Source organism: Oryctolagus cuniculus, chromosome 15 (assembly GCF_051225735.1).
Source record: "Oryctolagus cuniculus isolate XC-2025 breed Fujian yellow rabbit chromosome 15, ASM5122573v1, whole genome shotgun sequence".
In the NCBI taxonomy this organism is placed as follows: Eukaryota; Metazoa; Chordata; class Mammalia; order Lagomorpha; family Leporidae; genus Oryctolagus; species Oryctolagus cuniculus.
In genome coordinates this window covers 31,533-42,816 of record NC_142881.1, presented here as the reverse complement: position 1 = coordinate 42,816, position 11,284 = coordinate 31,533, and positions in this window count along the sequence as shown.

Here is an 11,284-nt window from a genome sequence, read left to right as displayed (position 1 = left end):
CTCACAGAGCCCAATCACCCGGTGTCCCCACAGAGCCCACAGAGCCCCCACAGCACAGGTCACCCAGTGTCCTCACAGAGCCCAATCACCCGGTGTCCCCACAGAGCCCACAGAGCCCTCACAGCACAGGTTACCCGGTGTCCCCACAGAGCCCACAGAGCTCCCACAGCACAGGTCACCCAGTGTCCCCACAGAGCCCAATCACCCGGTGTCCCCACAGAGCCCACATCTGGTGCATCACTGGTCACCGTGCTGGGCACTCCCGGAAGTCCCTCAGCCTGGATGAGGCTGAGGACAGGAGCTGGGCCGGGCCTCCTGCCCCGCGGCCATGGCCACGTGTGGATGGGACCGGGGTTGTCGCCCGGGCCTCTGACCACCGGGGTTCCCTTTGGCGGCTCTTCTGTTTGGAGTGGGGCCAGAGGACCGCGGTCCGCCTCTTGCGACTTTGGTGCAAATCCTGGCTCTGTTCCCCATAATGGCAGCGGTGGGGGGCGGGGGTCTTTTGTCATGGGAAGGAGAGGGAACAGGGAGGGGGCAGGTGGAGTTTGTTTATTTTTCAGCTCACTTGGGGGGGTGGTAGGAACTTTTAAAACTATGTGTCGTGAATAAAATTGTTTTTGAAAATAAGTATCATTCAGCTAAAAATAATGAGAAGCTGAGGAGAGAAAGCAGGAGCCAGGGCACAGAGATCACAGACCCCCAAGAGCAATAATGTGCCAATCAGCTCCTGGGTGGACGCTTTAATGTTTTAATGAGAGGGCAGTTTAGGTGGGGAAGATCTGGCTTAAACTGGTTTCTTCCAGCTGTAGCTCCCTGGGGGCATGTTGCAAGACAAGCTGGCCTGGACTCTGACAAGCTCCAGGGAGCGTGCACTCAGCCTGCCCCAGACTCTGCCCTGGTCCAGAGCCCCCTTTGCCTAAGGGGTGCACTCTTGCAATAACATACCTGATAAGGAGCGGTATTCAAAATGTGGAAAGAACTCTTAAAACTCACCACGAAGAAAACCAACAACCCAACTCAGGGGTGGGTAAAAGATCTGAACACACCTTTCTCCACAGACAACACATGGAACCACAGGCTCATTGGTCGCCAGGAAACACAGAAGTAGCACTGATTAACGTGGCCAGAATTCTCAAGCTGACAACCAGACAAGGGTAGGAGCAAGAGACACTCTCATTTTGAAGTAGGCAGGCATACAGGTTAAAATTGATCAGACTTATGAACTGGAAGACCACGGCTTCACCACGCCCCTGTGTGGCCTCCTGCCCCTACCTGGCCACACCTGGGTGCCCACCAGCCAATCAGGTTAATTAACCACTCCCCTTTGGAAGTGGGTTAAAAGCTGGGCCAAGGTGTGGCCCGGCTGGCTCTTCTTCCTGGCCTCTAGTCAGGAGGGGGCTGGCTGTGGCCCCGCGCCTCCAGGGCGCGTGGCCTTCAGGCCATGTGCTCTAGGCTTCCTGGCCTAGATGCTCTTCCACGTGGCTGGTTCCTGGTGCTCGGTATGAACCCCTATTCACCTCTCCTAAATAAAGCTCTCACTCTCCTATGCATCTTTCTCACTAAAAGCTTAAAACGTACCATGCTGCCTCGTTTATCTGTGCCGGTATTTAGACTTCTCTAAATATTAGGCAAGAACCCTCTTGGGCTTATTAATACCGGGGATTTAGTAATAAGCCCATGGTGAAATCAGAAGGCACCCCAAATTCCGGTAGCACACGTAGCACCCCAGATAGCACTTCTAGGGAACTTTAAGGGGCCACATTTCAGTGTAAATTTTAGGGGGTCTTCTCTGATTTCAATTTCAAGATTGTAAAGCAGCTTTGGAAGACATTTGCAGACAGAAACCCAACACACACCTACTATTGTGGATGGTGGGTGCTACCGGGTGTGGAGGGGAGGGTCTTTTCCTCAGCCTAGTATAGAAACAATTTGCAAAGAGGCAGAAACTTTTACTGACAGAAAAGCGCCTGGTTGGGGAGGAGCCCAGGCGGAGTGCCCTAGCGGACGCTGGGTTTGCGGAAGCGCCAGGGTTTGAAGGTGTTACTGTCTGCTCACCAGGTCATCCTGTGGGGGTGCCCACTGGACAGGGGTTCACATTCCCATGTCGACTGGCTTGGGGCTCATAGAGATAGCGGGGGTCTCCTGAGGACTGCCTGACTCCTTAGGGGCTCAGCCCCCTCCCCTGCCAGCTCTGGGTGAAAGGTTGAGACCACTCTGGAGGTGTGACAAAGCCGCAAGGTCACACAGGATAGCCTGATCTCCTGGAGCCAGTCCGCCTCTCCCCAGGGGTGCAGCCCCCTCCCCTGCCAGCTCTGGGTGAGACTGCACCCACCCTGGGGGTGTGACTTAAAGCCGCAAGGCCACTCATGCGGCACAAGAAGCTACCGGTCTGGAGACAGCTTTCCAGCCACAGCGGGCAGCCTGCTCTGAAGGACATTCTACCTGCACCTGAGGGGCTGCAGACCCCAGCCCACTAGACGGCCTCAGAGGGTTCCCAGCTAGACTTCCTGCAGGTCCTCCCCTCCATGCGTGGAATAATTCAGAGTGGAGACATAAAGATGCACAGGAGAGCAGGATGCATTTGGAGCAACACAAAAGTGCAAGGTCAGGAACCAAGTCAGGAACACACAACCCAGAATGCAAAAAGGCTCCACCTCACGAACAGCCCCCCTCCAACGAAAAACTCCAACAGCGGAAGAGCCGTCTACGGAGGACGAAGCCCACCGAGGTCAGGCCCAGCCTTTGCACCTCCAGAGGCATGGGGGTGCCGGCCCAGGTGGAACCCAGTTGAACATTCGAAAGGGGGCAGACTTAGGGAAGGAGCTTGGGCGCCACCCTTTCTGGCACCCATTTTAGGAAATATCAGAAGTGTCAGGGGCAGGACGGCAGTGGCATGCCCCCTGGTAGTTTTGTTACAAGGACCTGAAGGTCTTGGGAAACATCCTGAACCACGTTGACTGGACACTTGAGGAACTTGTGGTTTCCACCACTCAGAAAGGGGCGGAGCTTGCTGGGACCTGGGAGTGGGACTTGCACAGGGCACAGAGAGGGAGGCTTGGCTTGTACACAGAAAGAGAAGGGAGTTCGGATGGTGCATGGAAGGGGACTTGCCGTGCAGGCTGGGCCAGGCTGTTACATGGGCTGGCCACAGTGGTCATGTGGCAAGTCTGTCATAACTGTCAAAATGCAAATTGTCAGGGTGGGCAGTGTGAAGCAGCTGGTTAAAGCCCTGGCCTGAGGCGCCGGCATCCCATATGGGCGCCAGTTCAAGTCCCAGCTGCTCCACAACCGATCCGGCTCTCTGCTGTGGCCTGGGAAAGCAGAGGATGGCCCAAGTCCTTGGGCCACTGTACCCATGTGGGAGACCTGGAGGAAGCCTGGCTCCTGGCTTCGGATCAGCTCAGCTCTGGCCGTTGCGGCCAACTGGGGAGTGAACCATCGGATGGAAGACCTCTCTCTCTCTCTCTCTCTTTCTCTCTGCTTCTCTTCTCTCTCTGTGTAACTCTGACTTTCAAATAAATAAATAAATCTTAAAAAAAAAAAAAAAGCCCTGGCATCCAGTTCGTGTCCCAGCTGCTCCACTTCCAATCCAGCTCTGTGCTATGGCCTGGGAAAGCAGTAGAAGATGACCCAAGTTCTTGGGCCCCCGCACCTGTGTGAGAGACCCAGAAGAAGCTCTTGGCTTCAGCTCTGGCCATTGCAGTCACTGGGGGAATAGACCAGCAGATGGAAGATCTCTCTCTCTCTGATTCTACCTTGCTCTGTAACTCTATCTTTCAAATAAATTAAAGAAATCTTTTTTTAAAAAAAAGCAAATTGCCTAGAGCTGTCATAAAGGACATCCTCAGTGAGGAGCTGTCAACAGTGGTTTCCAACCTGCACTGTCCAGCAGGTCAGCAAGGAGCCATTCAGGAGCAGTTTGGCCGCAGCTTAGCTGGAGCTTTCAAACCTCAGCTTGGGGGCCGGCACTGTGGCTCTAGGTTAAGCCACTACCTGCAGTGCCCGCATCCCAAATGGGTGCGGGTTGGAGACCTGGCTGCTCCACTTCTGATCCAGCTCCCTGCTAATGCACCTGGTAAAGCAGCAGAAGATGGCCCAAGTGCTTGGGCTCCTGCCACCCAGGTGGGAGACCTGGAAGAAGCTCCTGACTCCTGGCTTCAGCCTGGCCTAGCCCATACCGTTGAGGCCATCTGTAACTCTGACTTTCAAAATCAATCAATCAATCTTTAAAAATAAGCAAACAAGGGAACAAACAGAGAAACAAATCCTCAGCTCGGCTGTGGCTGTCAGTCATCGAGTCATGTGGTTGTGCAGGTGGGCAAGGAGAAGTCGACCTTAGCTCCTCCCCCAGCTGTCTAGGTTCCCACCACTGCCATGTAGCTCAGAAGCTGATGCCTAATCTAGACCAGCAAGTTAAGACTAATGTTTACACAGATACTTTTCAATTTTTTGATAGAAGTGATTTATTTAAAAAAATCATGCATTTATTTGAAACTCAGTGTTGAGAGAGAGAGAGAGAGAGAGAGAGAGAGAGAGAGAGGCATCTTCCATGCTCAAGTTCACCCCCCAAAGGCATCATCGACTGGGGCTGGGCCAGGCTGAAGCCAGGAGCCAGGAGCTTCATCTGGGGCTGCCACACGGGTGCAGGGGCTCAAGCTCTTGGGCCATCTTCTGCTTTTTTCCCAGAGCATTAGCAGAGAGCAGGTTGGGAAGCGGAGCAACTGGGACTCGACTATGGGATGCCAGCACTGCAAGCCCTGACACTTGTACACTAATGTTTAAAGCAGCTTTTCCCATAATCACCAAGAAATGGGCACAACCAAGTTGTCTTTTAGTAGGCAAGCAGATAAACTAATGTTAGGGTGTTATACAATGGGATGCTACTCAACAATTAAAGGAATGAGGGATTCATTCATGTACCAGTATGCATGAATCTTAAAGCGCTTTTTACCAAGCGAAAGACTATACATTTTACGGTTTCACTTACATCTCAGTCTGGAAAAGACCAAACTATAGTAACAGAAATCAATCAGTGCTTTCCAGAGAATGGGGAAAGAGGGCCCTGGCAGAGTTTGCATGGAAGAGTTTTAAACTGTTAGAAGTGTCCTGTGGGTGATTTCTTCGATGCACAAACACTGGATGCAATAAGACATGGAGCCATTTGCTTTAACCTCTCAGCTCATATAGAAAGTTTAGGGAAAGGCCACAGTGTTGGTTTTCATAGTACTGTAATAGCTAAGAGAAAAGAGGATTCTGCAAAGATAAAACTTTTGCTTCACTGGATGCCTGAAGACATTCTGCTAGATGTCTGGGTGAATGAAAGTGAACGACATCAGTTAAAAACTAAAGTAGTTCATTTATCAAAGCTACCCAAAGATACTGCCTTGCTTTTGGACCCAAACATATACAGAACAATGCCGCAGAAGAGGTTGAAGAGGTAAAAATAAGTAAATACATAAAAAGCAAACAAGCGGGGACGCCCGCCCTCTTAGTCACTGACAATAGGTTTAGGAAAAGTTGCACATTAGAATCAACCCCTTTCCCTCTCCTCCACCCCCCTTTTTAAAAAAAATCCAATATTTAGAATAATACTTGTGCTTAGTGTAAGCATTCTGTGAATGAAGTAGGGTCTTTGGTGGAATATATTAATATATTACTGTATGTCCACATCTTCATGGAATGGGACTGTGGGAGACTGAGCAAACACTCTGTTGGCAACTTAGTGGAACAGCTTCTAAAAGGCTTTGCATGCTTGCTGCTTTAAGCTGCTTTTTTTTTCCTTCCCTTTAGTGATTACAATAGTTATACTGAAAAGAAAAATATGACATGTGCTCTTACAAATTCCAAAAGCACTGTAAGGATATTTATCTTAACAGTGTCTATTTGTTTGGAATTAAATTAGGAAATATTTAGGCAATGAAAAATTTCCAAGAGATAATTAACTTTTCAGTTATGATAAATAGATGTGATTGGTTGCCATTTGTGCTCTTTTGCAGAACTCTGATAAGAAAAGTGCTCAATTTGTATTTAAGCAAACAGTGAAGGACATTTGCAATCAACTAAAAATTCGTCTATCGAATTAGGGCTGAAAATTACTGTTACAGAGTGTTGCAGCATGTATGGTGGCTGCCTTTTCAGGACTAGGGTTTCCTCTTGGAGTACAGTATGTTAATATTTACCTATATAATTCATCTGTTAACAGTTTTTGAAAAACCTCTATTTCAAATTATTTGAATAGTCTTTGTATTTTCATTTAACCTATATGACTAATTTTTTTTCTGAGGAGAGCAGTTTGGTTTTTTAGTTGTTTTTATCAATATAAGAAAAATTGTATTTTTTAAAAGTATCTTCAAACTGAATCTTTTATGCACCAAAGTTGGTTTTGAAAAGGAAAATAAAATCATTTTCTTGCTTGCTAAAAAAAAAAAAAAAAAAAGTGTCCTGCGGGGCAATGGATATGTGCTGTCACACATTTTTCAAAATCGATTGAACTGACCACCAGCAGTGAACTTTGTACATTACTGAAGTCTGGGAAATCAATCAGAATATTAAGGCTTTTGAAATGGAATGCAGACTGTGACAAATGAATGCAAATATATTGCAAATGTAGGCTAGAATCTCATTAAAGGAGCGGGGAAAGCTGAGCTGACTCAAGTAACTCTGGAATTGATGTTTTAACAAGATTCTGTAAGGCTAAACGCACATAAAGACTACACAGCCGCTGCAGAATTAGCTTCTCAAAGGGGCGTGGAGTAGAAACAACGCAGACCCCACAGGTGAACAGACCAGTGAGGAGACAGTGGACCTGGAGCAGATTCCTCAGCATTTGAGACCGGAGTTGCTCGCAAGTAAGAGAAAGGACTAGAAGGAACCTTGTGGAGTTGGGTCAAAGTAAGAGATACAGGTGAGCGCACGTGGATGAGCGTGTGCAGGAGTTAACACGTGTGTGTACCTGGTTCCTGTGAATGGACGTGTTTCCTAGCTCCGCCTGTGCAGGAAGCCTGGAGGCCACGCCTCCCAGCAGCAGTAAGCACACTCAGTACCCACATCCTGGCTTTAAGCACCGCTCTTCCAAGGAACCCCGGCTCAGCAGATGAACCGAGGCTGCACTGGGGAGGGGAGCTCGCAACACAGCGGCTGCCCTGGGGCGGTTTGGGCAGTGAAGCAAATGATGACAGTGTTGGGTGGTAATCCACAGAATAAAAATAAATACCCACTAATCTAGACCAGTAGAAATAAGTGCCCAGTAAATACATCAGTGGAAGAGAACAGGGAGCTCCCTTACACAAGGAGTGCTGGTGGGTGCTGAGCCCGCCTTCCAGCGGTGCGGCTGACTTCCTAGCAGGGCCACTCTCGGGCGCACAGAGCGAGGACAGGAAGCTGCAGCCATGGGTCACAGATTTTAAAAATGACATGCCATTTTTGTCAAAGTAGATAAAGTCCATTTTCAAAAGGTGTTAAAGGAAACGTGCTGGAATGCTGAACCGGCCGCCTGTTCACTGCCACCCTCACTCTCTGGGCTGGGGCCTCTCCTCCTGCTGGGCCCCAGCATCGCCACTGAAGGGCCTGGCACGTGTCACCCGTGAGGCAGCCCTCTCACCTGCGAGGCAGGTTCTCTCCACCTGTGAGGCAGGTTCTCTCCTCCTGCTGCTCACTGCTGCTGTCTGGGTTTTTTTCTGAACACCATGCCCATGCCCCACACCCAGAGGTGCTGCTGGAACTGTGGACTCTGTTGGGTGCTGGGGTAGAAACTGTCTTGGTGGCAGCCATGTGCAGCTGGGATTGGAAGCATCACATGTGGACAAATGTAATTCTGTCTTGGGGGAGGTAAGTGCCACACAGCTCTCTTTATTGAGAGCTGCAGCACTGGCATAGCAACAGGACGGCTCCCCACATGAGCCCTCAGCTGCACGGAGGTATCAGCCATCTCTGGATGTGATGAAAATTAAAGCAACGACTTCCATCCTTGATGAGTGAACTGTGTAACATGTGAATTATATTCATATCTCAGTAAGGCTGGGTTTTTAATTTGTGTATTTGAGAAGCAGAGAGACACAGGCTGGGAGAGAGTGCTCCCATCTGCTGGCTCACTCCCCAGATGACCAATAGTCAGGGCTGGGTCAGGCGACAGCCAGGGTCCAGGAGCTCAATCCAGGTCCCCTACGTGAGTGGCAGGGACTCAATCACTTGAGCCGTCACCACTGCCTCCCAGTAGCAGGAGCTGGAATCTGGACCTGGAGTGGAGAACTGGACCCAGGCAGGTGCATTCCAGTTGTGGACGTGTTACAGAGCAGTTCCAAGACTGGTTGGAGGAAAACCTGGGTCTGCTGGGTCTGCTCACCTGATGTGCAGAAAGCCAACGGCTGACGTCACAGTGGTGCAGTAAGCAGGTGCTCACTGCAAAGCGCAGAACAAGGGGCCGGGCAGCTGCCACTGAATTCCTGGGCTCCCTAGGGGTTAGGGTAAAAGTTCTGGGTTCTTATAGACTGGGGCTGTGGCTGAGAGGTGCGTGTTAAGCTCATGTCCAAACTCTCGGTTGGTCTGCAGTGTCTGCTGCTCTCTTATTGGTTGGCAACGCTGTGTCCTTTAGGGAACTTTGATGAAGTCAGAATGGGCTCCAGTCTGTCTAGGGACTCACGCAGGTGGAAGTGACATTTTGCTCAGGGCTTGGGGTTCCTGGAAGAGAAACCCCTGAAGACACAGCTGAGCATCAGGGTGTTTTCCGTGGGGATATAAGGGCCTGGTGAGTCCTGTGTTCAGGGACCTCGTAGGGCAGTAGCTCCACTCCCTGGATTCTGTGAGTTCATTATAGTAAAAGGCTGATTCGCAGCCACGAAGGCAGGGCAAGGACACTAAGCTAAGGTGGGGGCTGAACATGAGGGCCCTCGGCATCCGGCGTCTGCATCTAGGCACCGTGAGAGGCTCGGGTTCAAGCGCCCCCACGGGCATCTTATCCGGCAGCCAACACAGCCCTGTTCTCTTTGTCTCACATGCAAATCAACACTCCAAGAGCAGGGAGGCAGGAGAGCTTTGGGTCTGCCAGCTGAGGGTGAGGATGTTTCCACTCAGGGACCTTGCTCAGAAATCTGCAACTTGGAAGCAGAAACACACCGACCTGACAACGTTTCATTACATTCACGCACGCTGGCCTAATCGCTGGGTCACTCCTTGGATGAACCACATCTGACTTTTTTGCACTTTAATTTTACTTAAATGGTTAATTTTTTAAAGATTTATTTATTTATTTGAAAGGGGGAGATAGAGGCAGAGGCAGAGGCAGAGAGAGGTCTCCTATCCACTGGTTCACTCCCCAAATGGCTGCAACAGCCAGAGCTGGCCCAATCCGAAGCCAGGAGCCAGGAGCTTCCTCTAGGTCTCCCATGTGGGTGCAGGGGCCCAAGGACTTGGGCCATCCTCCACTGCTTTCCCAGGCCATGGCAGAGAGCTGGATTGGAAGTGGAGCAGCTGGGACCTGAACCAGCGCTCATATGGGATGCCGGCACTGCAGGCGGCTGCTTTACCTGCTACACGACAGTGCCGGCCCTATGGTTAATTTCATTCAGATTAATCTCTCCATTTGAATTACCCACTAAAGATTTATTCTTCAAGAAAAGTTTTTGTTCATAGCCATTATTTTTAACTCATTATCACTTCTGCCAAAGTGGATTTTCCCTTGTGGTCAGTATCTCCCCTGATGCTTTCTTCTTGTTCCTGTTGTTTCTTAGCTAATTGATGAGAAAAGGAATGTCGTTTACTGGGCCCGAGATGGGAGAGAAAGGGCAGATTGGAGGCACAATGGGGAGGAGCATATCTCTGAGTGACAGAGGATACTGCCCTCAGGCCCTCACCCGACCCTGGAAAGCGGGTGCTTAGCTGTGGTCCCGGGTCAGAGCAGGGCAGCACTGAAGGAAGCTACGTGTCGCCTGAGTGGGCAGAAGTTTCCTGAGAGACGGAAGTCTTGTTCCCGGCTCAGCCGTGTCTGAGGAGGCTGCAGGTGCACCTTAGCCAACAACACCCTGCCCGGTGGCTCTTCAGTGTCCTGAGTTACCGTCAGCCACGGTGGACTTTGAATACAGGAAGCCAGAGTAGCTGCCAGAGCATCGAGCAAAACAGAAGGTATTGCCAGGTGCGTTATTGAAACAAACAAATTTTTTAAAAACCAGGAAAATATTTGAACAACGCTATTACAGAACATGCAACTTTTAAGTGTTAGCTGAGCAATCGCGTGAATAGACATCTAACCAGTGCTTCTCTAATCATCTGCATGGAGGCTGTTGCTCTCTGTTTCTTGTTGTTTACCAATCTTATGAGCCAATGCATTTTTAACAATCAGTAAAAATGAATTTCTAGAAAAAGGTCACGTGCTTGTCCAGTCCGCTGTCACAGACCACACTTAGAGCAGTGGAGTGAGCGAGGCCGTGGAGCAGGCTCCGGGCGCTGCAGAGGTGGTGAGGTCAGCACCGTGCTCCCTGACAGCGAGGAGCCAGACCTCACCATAGCCACACGCGCGAGAAATCCTCACAGGTTCACTTCTACTGCTTAGATGCGAGCTCAACATTGTGCACCCAGCAGGAGAAGGGAGAGATGCGCCAACACTTCCCAGGGGTGTTAGCAAGGAGCTGGGCTGAAGTGGAGCAGCAGGGACTGAACCCACAGGCCCTGAGAAGAGATCTAAAGCCATGGGGCCTGCACAATGCTGATGCGGGCAGAGGACAGTCTGAGGGAACGGGAGCCAGCTTATCCCGGACGTGGACATCAAGAACCAGGACTCCGGCTCTGGTACAAACCCATCCATCCTGGCCACAGAGCAGTGGACCATTAGGGGACATTGACTGCCAGGCACCCCATGAACAGATCCAGGGGACCCACACGGCCACTTCTATAGATGCAGCAAGAGATCCACCGCTCTTCAACATCAAGCTAAACTGGTTTACAGTTGACTGCAGACAGAGAACTTCCTTCACTGCACCGCCTCAGCCCCCAGTGCAAGACAAAATACAAGCAGCAGAGTGTGCTGGCTCCATTCATACAAACAGACAAAACTACTTGAGGGGCCGGTGTAGCGGCACACTGGATTAACCCACTGCTTGCAAGCTCGGCATCTCACACCAGAGTGCAGGTTCGAGTCCCAGCTACTCTGCTTCTGATTCAGCTTCCTGCTAATGAGCGCTCAGGGGCTCTCAGGAGGCAGCGCCGCTGAGTGTGGGGTGGACACACGGGGCACATCCTCCCTGCGCCACGCTCTGCATGTGGCCTGCCCTCCAGGTGCGCTCCTGCGCCCTTG